The following is a 24,271-nucleotide window of genomic DNA, read 5'->3' on the forward strand; positions in this document are numbered from 1 at the left end:
GTACTAGTCCTCATTTCACATGCTTCTAGGATAACTTTCTATTATTAGCCCCCTCCAACCTAAATAACCTCTCCTTTTGTGTGGAAGCTGCCTCATATTTCTAAGAATAATCACTTTTCCCTGAACACTTGCTATTTTTATAATGCTTTTTCGAACACAGAATAACTGAGAACGAACCCAGGTAAAGGCTGGAGAGGAAATGTCCAGATCTTAACCAGGAGCAGCTCTGGCTGCTGAGACTGCTGACAGTCTAAATCAACAGTTACCAACCTTTTCCAGGTTGCAGATCCTAAAAATTTCCCAGCGGCTGTTCTAGGCTTTGTATAGCAAATCTAAGTACACTGACTAACAACAGGCTCACTTTCCTTCGGCGCTCTCAGAAGAGCCCCCAGGAGCCTCCAGGCTGCAGATTATAAATCACTAAATCAATTGCCTTAAAAAGAGGTGCAAGTTTCTCATTCAGCTCAACAAGGTGTTAACACCACAGTGCAGCAACAGCAACCTGTGTGTCAGCACTCCTAACCAGCCTGACAGAATGATGACCAACAGAAACATCAGACACTTTTGCAATTGTGAGAGGAATTGGGGAATACAGCTGGTGTCAACATCTGTATTTTTCAGCCCAACCTCTGACACTGGAGTCCTAATTCAGACCAAGGAGTTTAGTGAAATTCTGTTTCTCTTCCTCAGGCCTATGGTCCTGATTAGCATTAATATATGTAAATTTTTATGTAAATGCATGACATTTAAAGGTTGAAACTCTGATCTATATAATAATTACATACACTTTTTAAAAAAAGGTTTTTAAAGACCTATAATTATGAGAAAAGAGAGAGCATATAACTATTATAGTTAATGTCCTACATAAATTAAAATGGATATTGTAGCTAAGATAAGAAAAGGTTTGTCTTTTAAAGTTCTGATTCAGTAAGATGCTTAAGCATGTAAGTAATTTTAAACATATAAATAAAGCTGGCTGAGCAATATTGGTTGCTTTTCTACAGAAAATTCTGGGTTTAATTTCCATTAAAATATTTCACTAACCATAAATGAGATCTTTAAAAAAAGCATTTTCAAAACTGAAAAGTTTCTTCCCAAAAAACTAAATTTCTATTGCCATTTTCCACTTAAAAAGGGAAGAGACAGAGCAGAATGTTTCAGTGAGTAAAAATTCAGTGCAAAAATGTATTTTTCCATTTTTCCCCTGCAAGCTCTTCCGTGAGCCTGAAGTTTAACTACGCTTAAATGCTCTGCTGAAACAAAGACTAGACAGGGTTTCCTCAGATAGGCATGTTAGGGCTGATCCCTGTAGTCTCTGCTCCTGACACTGTAGGCTGGCTACCCGTCTGCAGTGCAGCATCCCCAAGGCACTCGGTGATTGCTGAATGCTGCAGCCCAGCCGCTGCGCTGGGTCCCAGCTGCTGTTCACCTCCAATTCATTTGTGCCTGACCTAACCCATGTTGCAGCGCGGGGGCTTGCTCTCTTCACTGGTGAGTGCCGTGAGCTAATATCCCATGTTAGATGTCACACAGATGAATAGGAGGCAGACAAGGGGAGCACACTAGGCCCCAGTCCAGCCATGAATAACATACATTTGCCTAGAAGAATGGGTAAATCCATGGGCAAATCATCAAGTAATGTCCCAACAAGAAGAGAACGATGATGAGATGTGCTAAAGGAAACGGACAGTGTGACTAGCCTCACTCCCATCGGGCCCGATGAGCCTCTCTATTTACTGGAGTACCACAACCGGGGCACCAGGCATTCAGAGAGCCATCAGGCTGGAGCGGCTTCAGCCAGGTCACTTGTCTTCCCTTCCTGGATTCACACTTACCAGGTTGCTCGGCTTTGCTTTGAACTCGAACAGAAAATTAAGCAATCCCCTCCTCAAGAAGCAGCTAGGGTAGGAATACGAAAAACGTACACAAAATTAATCCAGGCCAGTGACAACCTGAGGATGGAGGGGGAGGGAGGAGGATTTATTCATTTTCATGACAATAGCCACAGAGAAAAGAAATGCTCTCCTGCTTCTCCCCAGGGACTTGAATTGAATTCCCAGGGCTGCCAATCAGATCAAGAATTTAACAGCATTTATTCTGTGGGGAGGCTGTCTGGAGCCAGCGCGTCAGCATCTGGATGTTGCCCTGAGCCTGCACAAGCAGAGCAGCCAGAATCATGAATCTGCCTGGCTTGCCATGCAACGAGAGATTCTGGACACATGCACAGAGAAGCGGTTTCTCTCTCATTTATGGCAACATAAACCTGGAGAGTCAGGGAAGCCCGTATTATTTCACTAAAACTCAAATGGTAGGACACAAGCTTCAGACCAGAAATCATTGGCATTTGGACACACGGTGTTGCTGCAGACTCCACTCCCACAAACCAGGATCTTGACTCAGACTCTATGACTGGCAACCAACCGGTTTAAGTGGTTCCCATTTGTAATAGTGTTTTTGCACCAATGGAGGCAGGGACAGAGACCCAGCACATTATGAGGCTGGCTCTTCTTCTGGGATGGTTTACAAAGAGTTAAATTGCAGCTTATGCGACTTTTAGCCCACTGCTTGCAAAATTAATTCATGTTTCAGGCTGTAGAGAACGTGAACCATTCAGAGTGCTAGGGGGATGACAAGCTCTTAGGGTCAATTACTGCACAGATGTGTCCCAGTTCAGTTGCCACTGATTTTAGTAATAATTCCACATACGTATTTCTATATATTAAGTCTATAGAGGTTAGTTGCAGAGAAGTCTGTCATCTACAATAGTTTTCTCCTAAATATCCCTGAGTTAGTATATTTATTACTACAAAGTTTGCACGACTGTTTCTACAGAAAAAAACAGGACCATATAGGTATTTCTCTCACTAGCAGTTCAATCTTTCCCTCACTGCAGTTTCATTGCTTCCACTGTTGTTAAATGCTCAACAAGAAAAATCACAGCACAAAGAAAGCCAAGTCCCCCTTTGTTCTTTCCTGGAGCATTTCTAGCAGTGGCATTTTCAGATGTTGCTTAAAGCATGGCATAGCCAATGCAAGCCACCATATTCTACTGAAAATCCTGGAAAGGTTTCCTGCCAGTAAGAGACTGTTCCCAATTTCCTCAGAAACTGGGGAGAGCTAAAGGAAAGGTTCTCCCACTGCAGACATGAGAACTAGTCTCAGACTGCAAAACATTCCAGCAGAATTTCAGGAGACAATTAGCTATCAAGAACTGGCAAGTACAGCACGCAGTGAATTACACAGAGGTATCACAAAGGTATCATTGGCATTGCCCCATCTTTCCAGTGCACCATCACTGAACCAGAATATAAGACGACTTCATATTCCATCTGATGCAGGAAAATTTTCAGCTACTACCAAGGACTCCAACGCGTTAGTACTAGCGATGACAATGGATGCCACAATTTACTATGTTGCATATTTCCCTACATTAAGCTCAAATTATTTTGATAACATCTATAAACGGGTGCATGCCATCCATTGGAAATTCCTCATCTTTCTTTTTTTAAGGAAATAATGTTTCCATACAGAAATTAAGAGTTGGGGGGAGGCAAGGTTTCATTGAGAGCGCCATGAAAAAGGTTATGCAAATAACTGCCAGAAAGGCAAGCTGTATTTTAGTGCAACTTACAGACTGATCCAAACTGAGAACTCTGTATTATTGTTATTCACCCATTTAAGGTCCTATTTTCACTTCAGTTTCCATAGAAACCTGTTGTCCTAAATCTGCAGCACTTATACCCTTTTAGTGTCATGGGTTCTTTCTTTACAGCTCTAATTACACCATCATCCACAAGGGGAAATGGCTGGGATGCTTTTCCCACCACAGAAACATTCAGGAAGTGCTGTTCTGTAGACAGAGGGAATATAAAACCTAATCATAAACCTTCAGACATCATCCTTTTTGGACAATTCCCCTATGTCACAGCTGTATGTTTTATTGTTCAGGTTTTGAACATGGGCCACGGCAGAAATAAGGATGGAATTTGCAGAGGAAAAAGAATTTTAAGGTTTGGGTTAGCTTTTGCCTTTCCTCTGTCTTTTCTGGTCTATGGTAAAGAATAATTAAATATGACTGAAGAAACTGGAAAAATACTTGTAAATTAACTACTCTGGTGTCACACAGATATTAAATACATAAGCTTGAACAAGGCTGTCAAGGCATATGGTCCAGAAAGACCTCCCACTGCCAAAGGAATGAAGCTCATGTGCCCTTTTATTCATTTAATTCAGCTCTCAGGTCTGCATACTATTTTCTTCTCAGCATATGAGGGGTTAAGGTTCCCACCTATGCATTCCAGATAGGCTCAATAAGACTTTTTCAGTGTGCTAATACAAAACACACAGAGACCTTTGTCTTCCTACATGCTGGTAAAATGCCTGTTGTGCTATGCAGATTATTATTGTTATTCTTATTTCTGGCACTGTCAATTCTAGCTATGATGCTTCAAAGCAATGATATTAAAAACATAAAGGCAGGCAGCCCTTTGGAAATGAGGAATTGCAACAGCAACATCAAGAACTTTTTATAGCACCCCTTATTGAAACATCTGGAGGAAGTATCATCTAATGGTTAGTGAAGATAGCTAAAAAGCCAGGACTCCTATGTTCTGTTTCTAGGTCTGTCACTGCCACTGACATCACATAACCTTGTGCAGGCACCTTAAAAATTACATAAAAGTGGTACCTACCCTAGTTTGCTTCTTTATGACAAGTAAAGAAGTCATCTAAGATTTGCTGAAACTTTCCTCTATACGCAATAACAAAAGATGTGCCTACATGCAGACAGTTTTCTGCTATCACTACAGTGGTACAAAGGTGTTTAAGGACAAGGCCAGCCATACCCACACAGAACCAGCGCTTACGTCCCTCAGCTGCTCGCTTACTCCTCCCATCTTTTCTGTCCTCCTTACAGAGGTTGTGTTTCCACCAATCTGCCAAAGGAACACTTCTTGTGAGCACTCCCTAATTTTCTTCAGGCAGAGCCAACAGGTTTGCTGTGGCCAACAGCTGGAACTGCTTAAGACAGACACTCAGCTTTGCCTGAGGCTCTTCTGGTGATCAGCACAGAGAGTAACATCAGTTGGTGATGGTAACATCTTTTACTAGCACAGCTGAATCTGGAAAACGCTTGCCTCTAATCTAACTGTGATGCAAGTGTTTTCTTTAGGGGAAGAGAATAATGTTAATTTATTAACATCTGCATGCAACTGGAACTGCTTAAGACAGACACTCAGCTTTGCCTGAGGCTCTTCTGGTGATCAGCACAGAGAGTAACATCAGTTGGTGATGGTAACATCTTTTACTAGCACAGCTGAATCTGGAAAACGCTTGCCTCTAATCTAACTGTGATGCAAGTGTTTTCTTTAGGGGAAGAGAATAATGTTAATTTATTAACATCTGCATTTGTTAATATGCCCTCATATCTGCATAATTTCATATAGCCCAGAGGCTCTCCCAGTGCTTTTGACAAAGAACCCTACTCCTTACCACTACAATTTATGCAGATACTAAAGTGGCATACAGACCAAGTTTTGAAGCCTGGTATTCCCCTGTTTTGCTGGTAGACACATGCCTCCTTGCTCCGCTCCCAAGAATGCTCAAACTGAGGTCAATTGGACATCTCACAGACAAGCCTTCTCATGGATTAGTCCATGATGATTGATATAGTGAGTCACAAAGTTGTTACTTAACGTATTACCAGGTACTTAGAGTAAACTTAAAGGTGATGGTGGGGAAGAGTATTTGCTGTTTTCTTAGGTAGTCTTAAATCAAATTTGAAACTAGAAGAAAACATTTAAATTGAGTTCTCCCCTTTAACTAAGCTTAAAAACCCAAGCCCTCTCCCCCTCTTTGCAAACCCTGAAAAGTCTTCTCGGTAAACCCTGACTCAATAATAGTGTCTCCAACACATAGGTTACTGTGCAGATATAGAACTTGTGCCATGGTCTTTCCAAGAAGATCTTTTGACATTATTTACTCTGCATAAAGTGTATCTGATAAAATTAAAACAAGAGGCCCATAAAACCAGAGTCTGTCTAGTGGACATCTTATGTAGCAGCAGTTTGGACTGCTCTGCCCAACAGCACCACACAGGTCCAGAGGACACCATGAGCCATAGCTGCAGCACTGAAGCTCTGCTTTCTTTTTTTGTATTTAGGAGGTGCTCCATGCTCTGAGTGTGCTGCTTCAAGTGAGAAGTGTGTCTTACTAGGAGAGCAGAAAAAAGATGACTTGTGGCTTTCCTGACATCAAAAATAATAGCATCAGGTACAGGGCAACTGCAGTGTTGTTTAATGGCTCCACAATGATCTGAAAAATACCTTGATCTCCAAATCTACTTCATCTGGCATTTCAATTAAAATGATAAAGACATAATAAATTAAATTGTTGTTGAGACAATGGTAATCCTGGGGTGGTAGGTGGAGAGGACACCAAACACAACACTGTCTTTTTGCTATATTCACAACACGGTGTGATCCTTAGAGTCTCCCTGTCACCACACAGATCTCAAGCCAAAATAGCAGGAACATAAAAACCACGACATCCTGACTATACACACACTTCTCAGAGCAAATGTAGCAAAAGAAACATCACGAATATTTATTTGGATATGGGAATCACTCTTATTGTCATTGCTGTGTGTGCTCTTGCCATAATTTCTGTGAACAATGAAGCTTCAAAGATGCTTTCCATGATTGTCTGCATCAGCAGAAAGCCACTTGCCTAAGTCTTTACAGAAACAGAACAACAAAACTAATCCCAGCAAAATCTGCACCATAACTATTTTCAAGGTTAGGGAGTGTAAAACATTAGTCATTTAACCACAAACAGTGACCACAGTTACCAAATGCAGGCAGCTGTTTAAAAGACAGCCTGTGACAACCCAAAAAGCTCATTCCCCACCCTCCAAAATGGCACAGAAATACAACAATTTTTGAATAACGAGCAAATTCAAGAAGAAAATTCCATAAAGAGTAGGGCTACATTTGTCAGGTAAGTTATCTTTTTGTTTGGTATCCCACGTCCTGACACTCTCCAGAAGCAAGGAGCTGCCATGATTTACCAACATTTCCTGAACACAATGTGCTTCCAAGCCAAACCAGAGGTTGTGCTAACCCCACCAGCTAAGGCTTTTTATCCCCAAGGGCCAGGTGCAGTCTGTTACAACTTTGCCCTCATCAAACTGTTACCTGTTCCAAATGTTTGCAGATGTTTTCCAGCTGTGTCAGAGGTTGCCATTATGACTTTGTTATCTACACTTGAAAGGTTTCCTTTAAAAATAGTTCGGGCCCACTTAAGTTGCATGTATTGGGGGTAAGGTAGAATGCAGACTCAGTGTTCACAGCCTGCTCTGCCAGTTGTCGCTACACAAAACAAGAGCAGCTCTCACATATGATGAGCAGAATGCGGGAACCAAATCACTGCTTGAGCGCTGGCAGCCCTTGCAAAGCTATTTCCAGACTATGCCTTGGGAGAAAAAGAGGTCACCGAATTGCTTGTTTCCAACTAGCATATGCTTCAACATTCAAATAGCCTGTGCCATGGGGTACATGTGGGTACATTACATAGGGACATGGCACTGGCTGGAAACTACTCAGGAACAAAAGGAGAAAACTTGCATGTTCTCAGTGTTGGGAAAAGCAGGAACGCGGCAGTAAGCATTCATGCAGGAGAGGTTATACACAAACCAGCCACTACAGATGCAGGCATTAGCTCATCCTACAGGGAAAGGAAGCGGGGGGGGGGGGAACCCCTTCTTTCTTATTGCTGGGGTGACCATTAATGACAACACTGCCCTCCTCAGGGCCAATGAGCCCCTTTTTCACCCATGCTGGGTGGGGAGGTTAATTCCAGAATTAGCATAAGCATGGGAGACTCCTTTCTGCTTTCTCAGTCAACACTTCAGACTGAACCTGTGCTCTGCACCCACAGGAACGCTCAGCCTCACAGATCACAGATCATGTGGACATGTGTGCCTATGTCCACAAAGGTTCAGTCATCCTTTTATTTGGTCCCATTTCCCGCTACGACACACTGTGGAGAATGCAACCGTGAATGGGTGTTAGGGCATATGGGAGGGGCTGTGCTGTGTGTTAGGAGTGTGTGTGAAAAATCTGAGCTCACAAGAGAAACTCAGCAGCTCCAAGATGGAGTTTTTCCTTCAGCGTTCTAGTTAATTATGGCTTACCTCACTTCTCCCCATCAGAAATCCCCTTTGTCCTTTCCACTACTGTGCTATTAAGTGTATCGCACTCAGCACTGACAGGTGACAAATGAAGCATAAGTTGGTTCACCACACTGACCCTTCTTGGCAGGGTTTACCGGGCTGGGCCTGACCTTTTCTTGCAGGCTAAGCAAATTTCCCTTCTCCAATATTCTGCTCACAGGGTGCTGCTTTGTGGCGAAGCACCGGAGTAGAAGCTTCTCACTTCCCACTATGGGGTTAGGAGGAGTCCTCTCCTGGCACCTCAGTCAAAATCATCACAGAAGAGCAGATACAGCAGAACGTGAGGAATATTCTTTTAATAAGTGAACTATAACAATAAGATTTTTTTTCTAGACACAGGAGAAAGGGGCTGAGGGGAAACTGGAGCATTGCTGCAATGCCACCCTGCAATGCCACCCATCCCTTCCAAGCAAAGGTACTGTGTCGCTCATAAAACACTGAATTTTCTGTACAGCTTTCAGCAAACACAAGTTTTCCAAAAGAACTGGTCAGCAATAGCCTGCTTTCATGACAACTTGCAAAGAAGGGAGCAGGAGGGGTGATTTGTGCCCGGTACAAAAACAAACCACAAAGACATCCCATGTAGCAGGCGCACACAAAGCTGAGCTCTGCACATCAGAATGCTCCCCAGAGAAGGAGTCAAAGAATCAAAGCAAAGGAGCAGCGATACAAATAGCCTGACTTTTCAAACACATCAAAGGCCAGAAAACAAGTCCCTCTCAACCCCAGAGACCAAGACAGAAAAGATCTAATAAAGAATTCAAATGCTATAATCACATAATCCAATAAGCTACAGTTAAACCAAAACACCTCTTTAGCAAACATCCGTGAGTGGGAGAGGAAACTGCTCCAAAGTGCTAAGCATGGATGGCTCCCTTCACTTCTCCTGTTAACACATCACCTCCTGCTGGTGGGACAGATCCAAAGGTTTGTTCTTGATATCAAATTCCCACATGGGAAAATGGAAAAGGGAGAAGAGCATGTCAACAAAAAGAAACAGCACAGATCGACCAGTTACTGAGAGCTGAGCAGTGCAGAATGCGTGCTGGTTTGACTTGCCATAGGGGGAAGCTGGTTAAGATATCTATGTGGGAAAAGGGAGAAAGGGTAGAGGCAGGAAAGAAAAAGGGAAGAGAGGAAAAACATCCTCTCCAAACTGCTGCCAAGGTAAGTCCCTGTCTGTATCCTCTCACAGTACTCCACCCCTTATTTTCATTTTACTCTGGATACCTTCCTTCCTCTCTTCCAGTGCCGTATGATCTCTTCTCCCTTGTCATCTCTGAATCTCTCCCTCTTGTATTATCTGGGACTCCCTCAGTCATTTCACCTAAGTACCTGCTCCCCCAGGTACATCTCTTCCATCATCTCCCTGCCAAGCGGGGAAATGACCTTTACTTTGCCATTGTACAGCAGTGGCAGCTGCACTGAGTATTATGAGTCTGAGGCAGGATGACCCCAATGCTCACATGCAGCTTCTGCTTGGTTATACGTGCCGTAGAAAGATCTCCCTTCGACATTGGTATTGGTATTAGCGAGGAACGTTGTCTCTCCTTTGACACGCTGGGTAGGACTATACCCTCCTCCTTCCAAGCTCAGACATGTGGACAGGAGCAGACTTAGGGGGAAATTCTGACCTCACCCAAGGAAGATAAATCCAGCCTTACAATCCTTCCTTTGACAGAAAGCCCATCTCTGGCCTAACTTGAGCAATCAGGGAGAACAAGTTTTGCTGATGTATGCATCCCTTAGGTGTTTGCTTTTATACCAGCTCCTGAGTACAGTCAGTAAGCAGAGAGCAGTAAATCTCTCCGAAACACAGCAGGGGACGGTAGCACCAGAAAGGGTCATTTCCTCTTGCAGAGACTAGGGCAGGGAAGTACCATTCAATGGGTACAAAGGCAAAGGAAGAGGGGCCCTCAGCTCCTCCGATACATTTGTATATACAGATGCTTCTGCAGAATCCTAATGTTGTTCAGTGAACCTGTACATAAGTAGTAGAATTAACATTCTTAAATACATCAACCTTCTGCTGGCAGAACTCCACCCTTATGACTTTCCTTCCTGTGCAGTCTCCCTTGGCTAGCCTCTCTTCTACTTTACTATGTTTTAATCCCCGTTTTCTCTGGGAGTATAATATTCCCATGAGATACCTCATAAAGTGCTTTGCTGAAATCTACCTAGACGATGTCTGCTTGATGATCCAAGACAGTTAAGTTTTCTTATTAAAGAAATACATTAGATTAGTTGTAGACATGAGGATAGTATAGAACTGGTTGACTAGAATGTTGCTGCAGAGCCTTAGAATGTGACATGTATGCTCACGCCAGCAGCATTTTTTGGACCTGATGCCTCAGTTTTCACAGCAAGTGCAAAGTGTAGGCACCTGCACAAAATGCTGGCAAGGCCTGAGGAGGAATGCTGGAGTCCAGTGAAAAAGCACTTTTTCTTTTCTGTAAGTAATCATTATGGAGGGGAGAACAGCTCAATGCAGCCATTACTATTCTAAGAGTGGGAATTATTGGAAAAGGTTGGGCAGTAACCCAGACACACGACCCCCATCTGGAATAAAGCCAGAAAGGGTCATCAACTCTTTTAAACTCCTTGCTTTATGCAATGCGAAATCACTTACTGTTGATGCAAAACATGACAGTACTTGCATAGGTTATTCAAGAAAAATCCATTACCTTGATGTGCCACATACATATCTCTGCAACAGAGCAGTGTGTGTGAGCACGTTCACACCGATTGTACAGTGAATTTCAGAAAGAGGGATATAGCACAAGTGGGAAGGAAATGGTGAGTTGCTGTATATGATCTTTTACATGGTGAGTTATCAGTTTATTTATGTAGCAAGAGTCCCACAGAGTTAGTTCATGATAAATTAATGAGGCATGTGCTTTTGATCGCACAGTGCTCTTCTCATGTCTTGCCGTTTCCAGCTCCTCTTTATCCACCTTCCAGAGACAGTATTCTACCTCACATGGTAAATTGATAGACGATAAGGACTAGTCTGCATCGGTTGCCTCTTCTGACATGCCACATTCTGGAAGGGAAGAGATGCCTTAAGAAGTCAGAAGTCTGGGAGATAGCAGTGCAAGCAGGTCGACTGGAGGGGTTAAGTCTCTCCTAATATACTCAAGCATGTGTATCCATATGTGGAAGAAACGGCTGACAGGGACCAGTTCTTAATCAGTTGGCCTAAGACAAAGATGCTCTGTACTGTACATGCGCAACTAAAGCACTCCCAGGTTCACAAGTCACTTAGTGGACAGATGGCTTTCCCTGCTAAGCCAGGTGAGATGAAAACTCTTTCAGGGAAAAGACAATACGAGAGAAACAGTCTATAGATTTAAAAGGTGCATCAATTCCTGGTTTATGTCTCAGATGTCATAAGTTCTGCAGTCTGAACTAATCCCCAGTTTTTAGCTAATACTGCATGAGCATGGCTACACCTAAAGAGTAACTGGAGACATTGCAAGCAGCATGGAACCCGGCACAGGTTAACCACCAGATACCTAACCAACCTTTTGGAAAGCTTGTGCAGCCCACACACTGGTACTATATTGCTTTGAATAGGCACCTTTCAGATCAGCATTAAGGATGACTTGGAGCACATTGTGGCATTCCCCAGTTCTCAGTCTCAGTTCTGCTCTTACTGAAGCCAGCAGTAATCTTGGTGAGCATTGCACGTGACCCCCTGGAAACAGGGAAGATAACCTTTCTCAACCCCCATACTGCTTTATACTTTGCAACTGCTCAGTACCCAGAAACAATGTTCCAAAGCTAGTTTTAGGGCACAAAGGCATCCCTGGGTTATCTTTACTGGGAGACCCACATAGTAGGAAGAGCCAGGATGGCATTACTACAGTGGCATGACAGTAACAATCACATGACAAAGTGATGCAACCTAGAGAGCAGCCCAAACTGGCATATCTACAGATCAGAATCTGCTTCTGCACCTTGGCAAACAGTGACCTGTGAGAAGATTGCTGCTTTTCAGCACATCAGAGCATGACAGGAAGGAGAACAGAGCCTTGGGAAGATCTTTGGCATTTCAACGAACTGCTACGGTCTGAAGAACTGCAATGAGGGCATGTTCCAGAGACACAAGACTCTGTCTACCACAGGGTAGGGAGCACTGGCTTGGAGAAAGCAACCATACTGAAGCACACATGCTCTAGGGAGAGAGTAACCAGACCAGATATATCACAGAATAATCAGTCTCATTTTCCCCATCTGTAAGACTTTACAGCTGAGAGATGCACAGACAGGAGAGGACCTGCATGAGCTAAGGACTGTGTGCTAAGCTTGGACATTCTTGCTGGTAGGGATATGCCAACAAGTATGCTTTTCCTTAGATCAAACACCCTGTGCACCACCATTTGGTAAAGAGAGGTCCTTTGGTGTCCAGATAACTCAGCTCTGATTTAGTGTGTGGTACAAGAACCCTTGTCCTTTTAAACATCCTCAGTAACTGTGGCACTTTGGGAGACACAACAATTAGCATAATTGGCAATTCAGTCTCTAATATTGTACAATGCACTCATTAACCCAATTAACCTCACACAGCACAACAACCATCACAAACAACGCAACTGATGTGGTGGAGGGGAATGGCCGCTTGACAGCTCTGCCACATCCCAGCGTGCTGACATGACACCTGCAAGGGCTGAAGGCAACTCCCAGCAGCAGGACCTCCACTCAGCTTGGAGATGGGGCATGCTGCCACCTGAGCTGGTGTTAGCCACGCGCTCAGCTTTCTTCAGCCCTGTCTCAGGGCAATAGAGGAGTTTCTCCCCCCACAAGGTTTTTGCCTGGAATGGGCTGGTACATTTAATTAAGCACTATGTATCAGCACCCCCCCACACACACACACCCCACTTCTTCACCCCCCTCTCCCTGGAAGAGTCTCAGGTGGGATTCACTTGCCTGCTTTTGCTGCTGCTTAATTCAGTCAGGCTGGTAAATAATTCAGCAGGCACTCAGCCAACAAACAAACAGGCAGGCAGCACAAATGGCCAGACAGGGAGATGCAAGAATGAAAGAGAGAAAGAAAAACCAAATAGGAGAGTGACAGCCTTTGCTGGAGCTCCTATTCTACAGGCAGGACTTCAAGCAAGAAGCTATGCTTACTTCTTCATTCCCTGCAGTTACGCTCTCATCCCCTAAAGAAGCAGGGCATCTGTCTGTCTGACACTGTCATGACCTACTGACAACTCACTGGTTGGGGCCCCAAAGAATGGCCCCCCAGCCTTTTGCTTCACTTTTAGGGAGAGCTTCAGTGCCCTGCTTAAGCTCTTCAGCTTTGAAATCTCTCTGGGATGGGCACCAGCAACTCTTGGGCTAGAGCTGGGCACGTGGGAGTCTGCATCATTGACTCAAGTCCGTTTAGGCCTCTGTTTTCCCAGCTGTAAAAGAGAAGATAAAAATTCTTCCCCACTGGGGTCTCAGCACGCCCAACGAACAGGAGCAACGCTAGGAGCCCAACAGTTCTTCTGATGAAATGCCAAGCCTTGGCACTTCCAGTCCAGGGGTCACAGAGCAATTTCAACGTGAGGTTCTTCACATCACCCCGCGTTACAGACAGGCAAACAGACCCAGACTGTTTTGCTGACCTTCCCAACATAATGCAGCCCATCAAGTGACATGGCTGAGAAGAGCTTCTCATTTTGGCAGCTCTGTGCATCACTCACAACATTTAGATTATCTGCATGAGCATCCTGTGGGACTCTTGCATCCATGCAGGAAGCTAACTTTGCAGAAGCTGGTTGGAGAGTGGATGCAGTATGATGTTAAAACAGCATCAGTGAAATTTGGCTAGCAAAGACGACACTAACTCCTGATTTTAGCTGGAGGACCCAGCACAAGGCCAAGCTGTTACCCACTTTGCTATCCTGCACGTAGATGTGGGAACAAATGATCAGGCACAGGCAGCAGAACAGAAGGACAATCACATTGATTCTCACAAGTGTATCCCCTCTTCTCAAAACTACAACAGTTCTCTGACTCTCCATCAGCTTCCTGGGTTGCTTCTCTATCACATCAGCACGCAGAACGTGAGCAGACAGCAAGCACTAACTTGTAGAGTATCAGTTCTCAGGCAACAGATTCCCTACCCCCAGCCAAACAGAAAGCTACAAGCATTATAGGAATCTGCACTAAAGAGGCTTGATGCAGTGACGTTTCATCCTGTTAAACAGTCCCATTCTGCCTCCCAGACATTCTGCAGGAGAGTTGGCTTTTCACAAGGTGTCCAGGCCCCTAAGTAAAAATCAGTCACAGAGTAAATCAGAAATCCACATTTACAAGCACTGATGATGTTTCAAGTAACATTGCTGTTTCCTGCAAGGCATAAGGTTCTTCAAGGTGTACAGCGCTCCCAGCACAAAGGTTTGCAGTTTCCTCACTCCAGTGTCTGTGCTGGAGGCTGTCAATCCTCCACCACTGGGGAAAGCTACCTTGAATACCGTAAGCCTGGCAGATCAGGGGCAGGAGGGTCTAAGAGATACAGGAATTATTCTTTTCTCTGTCCATACTCTGCACATGGCAGTGGAGGAAGAAAGGCTAAAGGTTAGAAGGAACACCTACAGAATGGTCTCAACATTCACAGAGACCATCGCCCATTAATTCTGGAGCAGTCAGAGCTGCACAGAGCCCTGGAGGGTGCTTGTGGCACCTCCACTCAGCTCCCTCACACATCTGCTCCAGAGGTACTTTGCAGACAAAGGAAAGAAGATGTGCCTGTAGTATATTGGCCCTTTGAAACAACAGATGCTCACACAGGACTTCAGGAAAACATTAAGAGTAGCATAAGTTTAGACAACATAGTGCTGAGTGCTGGATATAGCTGTATCTTATGTCTTTGGACACAGCAAGAAATCTCTGCAGTATGACATGCTGCTCAGAAAGTAGCAATTTTCTTTAAGCAATAAAGGTGTTCAATGCAAAAAATTTTGCAATGAATTTTGGAAGGCTTATCAGGGATGGAAGTTACCCGACACTCTGCCAGGAGAAGTATCACATGAGACTGACTGAGCTCCTACTTTCTTCCCCTTGTGATAATCCAGAGAACACACCTGAATACCACTCCTGCTGTTCCAGACTCGGACAGGAACAAGCCGATACAGACAACACATCTATATACTGGCATTCTAGGCCACGAGTACCCATTTGTTTTACTTCTATTACCTACCCATATCTGTTGCCTCCCCTGATCCGTCCTGGTGTCAGTTTTACACAACGCTTGTGGCAGAGTATGTTGGGCTGAACTATCACAGTGTAAAAACGAAGGGGTTTGCCTCTTATTTCTCCTGACTGGAGTCTTGCCCCTCCCACCAAACAATGCCTAATCATGTGCAGGGTCATAAGAATGAAGTGCCTAAACCATGAATAAAAATATGCAATGGCTCATTAAAATCAGCTACAGTGCTGCAGCCTTGCAAGGTAACAGGTGTACCTCTATTTCAAAAAGGCCCTCAGGGTTTTCTGGAGAGCTACAGACTCAAATGCTGTATGCTGGTAAATTCATTTAGATGTTAATTAAAAATAGGAATAGTGATACTGGTGTTCCATAATGGGCTATGAACAGAGTTTTTGTAAAACTAATCCTTTAGAATTCTCCGACTGCATCAGTGAATATAGCAGAAGACATAGCATTGTCAAGCACCAGAAATATAAATTCCAGCCTTACATAAAAGCTGACTTCCACAAAAATATATTCCAACCAGAGCAAAGCTTCAGGATGATTCAAGGTAAACCTTACACTATTTTGTCTACAAAAACAAACAATAAACCAAAACACTTGTAGTGGGGTTTTCTGTGATGCTTAACCTTACAACAGTAATGAAGCTTTTATGAATGTTATTTTGAAAGTTATCTACACGCATAACAACAAATTAACATAAGATAACTGTATTAATAGAGCTAGTTTGTTTTAGCTAGCCATCTGAGCATCCTGTGAAAATATCAATGTATGAAGTTAGTAACTTGGGAAACTCCCATGCACTACAAGTTTGCCAAAATAAAATCCAAATCTCCAAGCACTATTGGGAGTCACAGCGTCACCAAAAAGACCTGTCTCTCAAACCACTGGGATCCCTCTAGGCCACGACTAGTGTGGGACACAAGGATAACAGGCGTTTGGGGGTAGCTTACACACAATGTGCTTGTTAGGGGAATGCCCTCGCTCTGTGCTGACCCCTTGCTACAAGATATTTAACCAGTTTGCATGTAAGGATTGTCGCTGAGGTGGTAGTGGAAAGACATGAATTTCAGAGGAGATGACAGAGCATTGTACAAACATCTTAGATTATCAATGCCCTGAATCTATCCTTGGAGCCACATAATTACATGATAGTTGCCAAACTTTGGGATGCAGAAATGCCCTTTGCAAAAGTAGAAGACATGCAGGCTGGTTTATTAACATGCTTCATGTGAACATCCTCTGAGTCTCATTGAAAGGGATGAAAAAAGCAATGGAAGGGTGACTTCAGTAGGTGTACATACACAGTAATTACAGGAGAAAGAAGCTTTTTCAGGCTAGGGAGTAACTAAGCATTTCCTCTGCCAAAAAAGAGAAGTAAGTAACAAGGAACACCCACTGCTCCATGAACAGTTGCAGAGTTGTACCTGCTAGACCCTGTGCAATTTAAAGAGCGAGAGCCCAGAAAGACATTCCAGGAGAAACAGACACCTTCTGCTGGTGGGTAACAAGTCAGTCAGTTGATCAGAAAGCAAAGTGCTCCTGGAGACAAGGCTGCCCCTGTAGTGGCTGAGCCACCATTACGCTATGGTGAGCTGTTAAGCTAGGTGTGGCGGCAGCCTGGCAAGGTGAGCTTGCTGACTCCCTGTCAAGTGTTTAGTTACCTACCACCCACAGTGACAACGGCTTAAAAGGGAAGTGGGGCTACCGCTGACCACATCTGGATACTGCTTTTGGGTTCATGCCTGGACCCACCTCGGGTGAGCAATGAAGTCACGTGAAACCTTCTTACAGAAGTTCACAGCAGGGTCGTGCAAACCCCTTCTGGTTTTGGCCCAGGCAGGCGCATATTCCCTGAACCTCGGTCTGAGATTTTGTTTCAAATACACACAGGCCCTCCAAGCGTAACCACTGCCAAGATCAGCCTGGTTGCAAGTCAAATGTTCAGATGGTTTCCACCCCAAATCGTAAATCCCACCCTGTCACCTGGAACTGAGCCCATTCTGCTCAAACCTCAGCCTGCATTTGGGGGAAACTTGACCCCGGTTCACTGAAAGGTTTGCAAATCCAGCCCGTGTTCTGGGTTTGTAACAAACCCTCCAAAACAGGCAAAATGCCCTTGGTTTTAGGGTTCATCTGGACCTTGTGGTCAGAGTCATGGTGTCATCTAGTGGTGACAGCTTGTATGGGCATACACACAGTATCCACCTCCACTTCCCAAACACCCCCTCAGAGCAGTGCAGTTGCAGGTCCAGTGAATAACTTTCTCCCAAAGTGCATCAACCTTTTGAGAGGCAGAACAGCCCCACCATTTCAGCAAAAGGCATTTGCACTGCGAGGAGAGCTTTATACAAAGGCTCCCTAATAAAGTGAAGGGCAAGCTTTGCTTTTCTTATCACTTCTACACAATTAGTAGACACAATCTTCTGGGAAAAGGGCAAACCACAATAACTTTGAGGGACAGCAATCAGCAGCAGGCTCAGTTGTAAAAAAGTTTTAAATTTGAGAGTCATTCTCAGCATACAAGTTGCATCTGCTGAAATGTCACTTTTACCTATACTGTTACCAATAATGCTCATAAATCCTAGTAATAGATATTAGAGGAAAAAGGACTCCAATTTCAGTTTGTACTTTGAGAGCTCCCTTGACCAGGCACACAGATGTGCTCAGTTCTCAAAAAGTGGCAGCTGATTTTTGGATTCCCAATTTACATCCTATTGGGTGCAGCCAAAGCAGCTCCCAAATTCAGAGCACATCTTTTGCAAGAAATCAAGCTCCCTATGTCTCACTTCAAGCATTTCTAAAGGGATTTAGCCCACCATATATCCCACATGCCAGGGCTATGGCAACATGAATTCCCGCTCCTCAGTGAAGCTGGGAACTGGTGTACCTGCTCTCAAGCCTGCTCTGGTTTTAAGGAACCTTCAGTGAGATTTAAGCTTAGGATTTTACCTTTCAGCAGAGACAAAGCAGGAACACAAACATGATTGGTTTTCCAGGCTCAGCTGATGGGTAAGAACTCAGTTACCATCAGCCCTGTTCCCATAGCCTCAAGCACCACACTGAGTCACTTGTCCCACAAGCTGATAAGAGCTACATCTCAAAGGAAAGAAAACTCTCTTCAAATTGGAAGAAGGAGCACAGTGTCAGCAGAGAGGCAGGGAAAAAACCTAATTTCAGCATTGTCCTGGAAACCAACTAGGTTTTCAGGTTCCTGAGGTCCTTCTGAGGTTTCATCACAGATCCAGCTCAGGTGTTTCCTTGGCAGGTTTGTCTTCTTACCTAGAGTTTAATCCCTCCCTCTGATCTAGTCATCCTGTCTGCAAGCTAATGAGCTTGAAATTACCGTATATTTGTTTGCCCCTCTGTTTGAGCTCTGATCTGTGACACAACCACAGCTGTAGCTGGACTTGTTTCTTTCTTTATTGTCTGGGGTTGCAGCCTAAAGGCCAGCCTTGATGCTGAAAACATTGAAATTCAAATCCCAGTTTACACGTGAGGTAAGGGAGAAAACTTTTCAGAGCCCAGGTTTCTGTTGGGATCCATCCCTAGACAGTGCTTTTTAAGCCTGGTAGCAGCACAGACCAGGGCTATCTTCATGGCAGAGGATTCCAAATGCCTGATCCCACCTTTGTCACAGACAGCACGGGGAAGACTATTTACTACTTGCCTGGACTCAAAGTGACCACAGGAATTATTCATAATCAATGAGCTCTTTATAGCTGCACTGATTCAAAGTGTTTTCTTCTCTTGGACCTGTTTTCTTCCCCCATCCTACCACCTGTGTTCTGCTTATTCTGTGAGGCTTAAAGACTTCACAGTGCCATCTACCCACTATGTCTGCTGCGAAGGTGAAGCGCAAGGCAAATTGCTCAAAGGTAAGAGAGAATGTTATGTGGGGAGATTTTTATTTTTTAGTAAGTACTCATGAACCTTAAAATAATGGACAACTTACATCAGAGCCTGCATACCTTTCACCCCAGAGCAGCTTTCCAAAAATGTACACGCGCAGAACCACAGAAATGTAGCTACCTCTGGAGCCGAATACAGCTGCTGCTCATCCACACAGTGTGATAATGAATGAATGCGATACAGAGAACTACTGCACTGTCCACAACAAACCTCTGTTTTTTTGGTAAATGCACTATGGATTTCTGCACGCTTGCTATACCAGAGGAGACCCATATATTTAAAGGCTTCACCTGAGACAACAATGCAGAGTCAGCAAAATGCATTTCCTTTATGTCCCTTGGAAGGTCAAAAACTTCCCCAGCAGAATATGCCGGAATACAAACTGCCAGGCTCTTGAGCAATTTCATATCTGATATTCAGGTACTCGCTAGCTCTACCACTCAGTGCCTGCCGTGACAAATATGTCACAACTAAAGGTCACGGCAAGGTTTTCCCTGCCAGACTTGCTCGCCTTACAGGAAAGGCAGATTTGTTTCTCCTCAATTGCTCGGTCTATGTGTTCCAGGCGCCATCGCTTGTTTCGGAGTGCCCTCTGCCGCCCAGCCCACAGAGCTGCGAGGCTGCAGTTAACGAGGCCGAGAAAATTAGCGGAATCTCGGTTAATGACAGACAGCAGTCAGCACCACGCAGCCTCACAAGCAGTTCAGAAGCCCCGTGCTAGACCAGAGACCTGAGCTCAGGGTCTGGCTCTAATTACCAGAGCTCTAAAGGCAACAGGTTTGGAAGGAAAGCACTGCCACCTACCAGGGCTGCACAACTGATTTTCAGGTCTGTTTTCTGGGGCAACTGTACCTCAGCTCACCTCCCACACCTCACAAAGCTCTTACCCAGTTCTTCTCATCTGGGATCCAGGGCAGAAAAGGCAGCAGATGCCCCTTGCGCTGGCGCTGCTGGGATCCCTCCTTTGCAGCCATGGGAGGCAGCTTTACCCTTCACTTCCACCTGGCCCAAGTCATCTGAGTGAAAAGTAATTCCTGTCTCCAAAGGAAATAGGAAAGCTGACTTTCATCCTGCCCTAGCCCAAGACGTGGAGCCAGGAATCCCTTTGGGGGTCAGGAGGCCTCTGAAAACTGCACAGAAACAGTTTCTATCTAGGTGGCAAGAGACCAGATATTCTAGAAGGTTCTACTAACTTACAACCTCTAATATTTGGCAAAATTGCTTAGTCAGTTGGTTATCCTCACAGTTCCAAGAATCCTTACCCTACCCTTACCAATGCTCTTTCTGTTCAAGCTGGTGCAGGCAGCCAGGGCTGACACTAAGATTCAAGTTTCTGACTCTCAATACCAGAACATAATGTGTTCCTGCAATTTGTTACTACTCTTGTAACCTTCCAAATGCAGAATCCTTACAAAAGCAGATGAGGCACAAAAAACCTCAAACCAACCAAACCATCATTGACATGCTGTAGGTAACAGCCTGGGGTAGGCCTCCTTTGCACCAGGCCTGGAAACTGCAGCAGCACCTCCAAACATTATTTCAAGGTGCTTTCAGTAACAAGGTTCTGCCAGAAAGCCTTTATCTAGAAATAACCCCTGTGCATACTGTCTTTGAGCGTGCCACGTGCTGCCCAGCAGATTTTAGTCCTTGTTACATGAGACAAGCAAAAATGCCATGTCTTAACACCAAACAGCACAGGCACAGTATTTTTCGTAAGGTCAAACAATTACTAATCATGCTTTTAAGCTGCATCTACATTCAGGACAAATTTTTTTGTTTACTGATCTTGTTTGACAGCATTCATTTGGAAGCAAGGGGTAAGGATGAACATACTTATGGCGAAAAGGAAAACAAAAAGTCTGATCTAAACTGTTCTGTTGGCCACAATCCCTTTTCCCCTCTCCAGCATTTTCCAAAGCGGACTCTAGCTCCTCTTCCCATGTTTGCTCATTTCATTGGCTCCTCCACCGAGTTCCCATTCTCTGCCCGTATCAACCCTGATGCTATGCAGCATGTGCTGGGTGTCCACAGGGGGTACCGCGCCCCTGCGCACCAGCCAGAACATCACACAGGCACATCGCGCTAATGGAGGTGGATTGCTGCGCTTCAGTCTCTAACACACATAATGAGATTAGCATTTGAATAGTGCTGATCAAGTTACCAGTAGCACTGAACCCTGGGTCCATCAGATGCAAATGAATCACTATAAATTTTGCTCCTTTCTTAAAGGCTCTTTATATGCACGGCCAACACAGAAAGAACTGCAGCAGGGACAGCCAGGGAAGTCTGTCTCTCACCATGACCTGGGATTTCTGAGGGTGGAGAAACCATGGGAGCATCTTTGCTTAGATAATTTTTTTTTTTTTTTTTAAAAGAGCATTTTTTTTCCCCTCTTTTTGATGCCTCTTTTCTCCCAGGGCTGCGGAAGCATCAGGACATATCCTGGCATAAGGTTCAGGGACAAAAACCTTCAGAACGCCTTCGTGTAGGTCTTAATTCTATCTGTTCTTAATTACCTGAGCGACTTCTGAAAGTCCTGCCAGCCTCCTTACATAAAGGATGTATCCTGCCCTGCTGGGAGGATGAAGGTGAAATAAGTCTATGCCATCTCCAGCTGCATTGATTCAGTATCTCAGAAGTGCTTGCAAAATACTGGAGCATCTTAGTGTTCTCACCTCCTCAGTCTCCCTGGAGGAAGATACAGAACACATCACATTTAGGAAGAATCAGCTTTAGGGTACTGCCTTGCATGATTAAACGTAAACTACCTAATCCCCTCCATATCTCAATGTATACTGAATTATAGGGGAGTTTTCTCCCACCTCTGTGCTGTGGGCAGGAACCATGAGGGGAGAAGAAGGAGGCACAGTCAACTTGTGAAAATTAAATCTGCAGATGTCTGCAGGTGAGCTTTGGCACACACCATCACCAGAAACCACAGCGAGAAAAAAGTCACAAGAGCTCATCTTTCCTACTAACATGGAGTTTTAACACATTCACAAGATTTCCACAAGCTTCACAGCAGAAAAAATGATAACAACCAAGAGATCTCAAATGCAGTCACGTTAAGAGTTTTTAAGAGCATACTGCAAACCAACTTGCTCTTGTGGTAACTCCACCTCTACGTGCAACTGGCTCCAGCTGCTTTCATTTCTCTGGACAAACTTGACAGAAGAAACTAAGATCACATCAGCTCTCCAGGCAGCCTGACTGAAGTATGTAAAATAAGCAAGCACTGTGAAGAACACTCAAACTCATTCACTTTCTGATACAAAACCCTGGACAGCTTTAATTGCACTTTAGCAAATTCTATGCATCCTATGCTAAAACACACAGAAATTGCTATGTGGGTTGAGATTTGCAGCTGGGAGTGACTTTCTGAAGTCCAGCATTAGCAGGGCTCCATTTATTATTCCTAATATTATTCACCAGCTGATAGTCACTTCTAGCCCCAGATATTTCTGACAATACTACTACAAACTTTTGTTAGGAAGTTTACACCTGTTAGCATTCATCTATCCTCATGAGCGTACTCATCCAAGAGAGCAACTTCTCACACCATCTCCATTTATGCTAGCTCTTAATTGGTCTCATCAAAGGCTGCTTGAGATACTCATTTGTGTTTTCATTTTACACAGTGCATTTATTTTGAGGTGCAGGAAAGGAAAATACATGTACATAAGCATTAACTTGAATTAGCAAAATAGTAAAACGCCTCACCACCTCCCCTGAGAAGAAGCCTTTACATCTCATCACTCCACCCGCTCTCCATTAGAGGAAAGGTGTGAGTAAGTATATCACACTTGTAGTGTCTATCAGCTCCTCTTCCTATGGAGCCTGAATAGGTACGACCAAGCATAGGCACAGAGCACAAAAATTACTCCATGTCCCAGTTGCTTGTATAATAAAGCTGAATTAAATCAATAATTAAAGCAGTTCTTGCGCATTACTTCTCCCCAGTGAACCTCCAAATGTTTTTAGAAAGCCAGTGGCACCTCCCCATTTTGCTGACGAGAAAAGGGGCTCAGAGCCATCCTTGCTGTGAGCCACCCACCACACAGGCAACAGACATTGGCACAAGACCCATTTTAATACCTGTGGCAAAAGCCCAAGCCATTTTTGAATGAAACAGGCAGGCTGCAGCCCTTCCGTACTGGGAAAGGGCCTGGCCCTCCACCTCACAGGCAGAGCCAAAGCACGCTGCCCTCACCACCCCCTCTCCTGCCCCTGCCTCCCTGAGGTGCGAGCACAGTAGTCCATCTCCCTGCCACTGCTTCAGCTGCCTTCTTTGGCAGAGACCTCCTTGGCCAGCCCAGCTTTGGGCCGGCTGTCCCCCTAAGCAGCTCCAGCTGCCCTGGGCCAAGTGGAAACACGGGGAGTTCCCTCAGCAAAGCAGAAACTCACCCAGGGAGGTTCAAGTGCTGACTTAAAGGTGCTCAAAAGCACACACTAGCAAGGGGAAGATGTGTGTGCGGCCACACCATCGGCCCTGCAGGGCAGGCGCCCAACTGTCTCCTCACACAGATACCTCCCTGCACCCTGCAAGGCTCAGCCTGCTGCCACAGCCCAGCTCCCAGGTAGCCCTAGGAGCCCCGGCTGGGCAACTACAGCCCAGGGCCCGTTCCCTCCTGCGAACGACAACAACCTGCTCCTCAGCCTGGGTGCCTCTCACGACGCAGCCACCCTCGCAGGGCCGGGCCCCCTCACAGCGCAGCCCCGCCTCAGGGCTGAACCCACCTCACGGCGCAGCCCAACCTCAGGGCTGGGTCTCCCTCACGACACCTCCGCCGCCCCGCATTGAGCCCCCCTCAGGGCTGGACCTCCCTCGGGGTTGAGGCCCCTCGGGCCGCGACTTCTCCTCAGAGCTGGACCCCCGCTTTCGCGCGGCCCCGGCTCAGGGCTGGGCGCTCCGCAGGGTTGAGCCCCCG

This window comes from Aptenodytes forsteri, unplaced genomic scaffold (genome assembly GCF_000699145.1).
Source record: "Aptenodytes forsteri isolate BGI_AS27 unplaced genomic scaffold, ASM69914v1 Scaffold12, whole genome shotgun sequence".
Classification (NCBI taxonomy): Eukaryota; Metazoa; Chordata; class Aves; order Sphenisciformes; family Spheniscidae; genus Aptenodytes; species Aptenodytes forsteri.